We start from the raw sequence: 2,546 nt of genomic DNA, 5'->3' as shown, positions 1-2,546 counted from the left end.
CTTGTCTCTGATATCTTCTTCCCTTCTTAAAAAAATGTTTAAAAGACATTTGTTTTTATTTACCTTTTTACTATTGCTTCATGCACTAATTGGATGATAATGATTATGATGTTATAAAAGCAAAACCACCATGTACTTAGCATTTATTTTGTTTCAAACCCTATTTGTTTAGTCCTCACAACAACTTCGAAGATTAGAGATTATTATCTTCATTTTACAGATAAGAAAACTAAAGTTCAGAAGGTAAAGTGATTGCCGAAGGCCACACATCCAATAAGCCTCAGAACCTGGATTCCGATCCAAGTTAAGTGTGGCTGGAAGCCCTGCCCTCTCTAGGACAAAATCACACCCCAGGATGGTGCTTCTACTTACAGAGCCCTCACTACCAGCACTGTGCTGAGCCCTTCAGTGACATTTTTTATTTATTCTTCAAAGTAAACTTACAAGGTCCATATAATTATTCCTGTTTTACTGCCATAAAACTGAACATAGAAGTTAAATAACTTGATCAAAGTTAGAGCTCCTAAGGGCAGAATTGTGATGTAAATTCTGTCCCAACAACCTCAAAGCCTACCCCACAGGGCACCTGGCATAGAATATTCTCCAGTTTTATGAAGAATATCCTCCTGTCCCCCAGCAACAGTTTAATAAAACAGGATTTTCAACATGACAAGAAAATGATATAATATTTATCAAGTAAGAATGTTCTGAGTTACACCACTAAGTTTCAGACCCTCATAAGACTATTATATAGATACTGAAATACATAAAATGAGGAAACTCTTAGATACTGAAGAAGAGATCTGGATTGTCTACATTTAGTTTCTTTTTAGTCACTGAACCATGCCTAAAAGTTCTGTTTTAAAACCAAGACTACTACCTAATTAGTCTTGATATTAAAGCCAAACTCATCGGTGGTCCATTCTATAACCAAATGCATTATTCTTCCCAGAGAAAACCCCTCAAATACCTTAGGATAGATTCTTCAAACTCTCCCGAATTATCAAGTAGAGTAAAAACTTGGCCAGAACTAAATGGGAATTAATGCCCAGCACAGTATTGGACATAACTGAATGTTTATGGAATGATTAAACATGCTACAGATGAAATATCAAGTTGTCAATGCAATTTGTGTAAATTTTAATTGATTTCAAACTTATAAAAAGTTACAAAGCGGTACAAAAAAGTTCCTACACATTTCTACCCAAATTGGTACTTAACATTTTGCCCTATTCACTTTATCATCAATGTAATTTTATAAACATGATAATGCATAATAAAGCAATTTTGTAGTTTCTTATAATTAATCAATATAAATTTAAAATGATTTAAACCCAAGCTAAAGTGAATACCACTTTGCTACCAGGGTCAAGAAGTCTAAATCTTACTCCTTTACACTGGAAAGCATATTTGAGCCAAATCTGAAGCTCCATGGTCATGTTCCTATGGTTCCCCGAGAGGGCTACCTGTGTGGGCTTTTTTTGGGTAGGGAGAGGCGGTTGGTGATGACTGGTGCATGTGGTACCAAAGCCGTGAAGAGAAGGACTAAAATACAGTCCGGGCACAGAGTGAAGCATACCTAGGCACAGCCTCGTTGGAGGAGACCCGAGTAAACGCCCTTCTCTAAAAGAATGCTGCACATGCTCTTCACACTGATGAATCAGAGGCATGGCAGCAAGCAGCCGCGTTTCCAGCTCCTTCAGCTTGTCTCTGGTTGCCTTCAGCTCCAGTCAGTGCCTTAGAAATGCTTTATGCAAAACAGTCACAGAGAGATGGAGTACAGCATTGGGAATATAGGCAACATGTAATGGCTATGTATAGAGTAACCGGGGGATCACTTCATCAATTATATAAAAGCCTAACTATTGTGCTATATATTTTTTAAAAAATTAGTTTTTTAAAAAATATATATATTGTCAATGCTTTTGCTTTCTGTCAATACAAATATCTGATGAAATGTGAACTAAATTTTACATATGTGAGGAACACTCACATTAACATTGTGAGCATTTTTTTAAAAAATATATATATTGTCAATACTTCTGCTTTCTGTCAATACAAATATCTGATGAAATGTGAACTAAATTTTACATATGTGAGAAACGCTCACATTAACATTGTTTTTACCTTCAAAAATAAAAAAAATAAAAGAAATGCTTCATCCCAGTGTCCATTTACTGGATTCCCTCAGTAAATATCAGTCAGGGAAGTCACATGAAGAGATTGCTCCAATTCACTCTTGCTAGTGAGCTTCCAAGGGTAAAATAATATAGTCCGCTTCTTCTCAGTCATGAGGAAACCATTGTCACTGAACCTCCCTGGGATGCTCCCTACATCCAACCAAACAAAGGGAGCGACAGCCGAGGTTTCCAGATCAAACACAAATGCATCCTCTTGCTGAGAGATGATAGCCTGAAAGAAAAAGAGAAATGAAGTGAAGGATAAGGGAAGAGCTTTCTGTCAGAACGTTTACGTGGGCCTAACCAGGAGTGCATTTCCTACAACTGTGGTTCTGCAACTGCCAACGTCATATATTCCATGCACTG

Source organism: Pteropus vampyrus, unplaced genomic scaffold, assembly GCF_000151845.1.
Source record: "Pteropus vampyrus isolate Shadow unplaced genomic scaffold, Pvam_2.0 Scaffold67, whole genome shotgun sequence".
NCBI classification, from domain to species: Eukaryota; Metazoa; Chordata; class Mammalia; order Chiroptera; family Pteropodidae; genus Pteropus; species Pteropus vampyrus.
The sequence above is the reverse complement of the archived record's forward strand: the minus strand, read 5'-3'. Positions refer to the sequence as shown.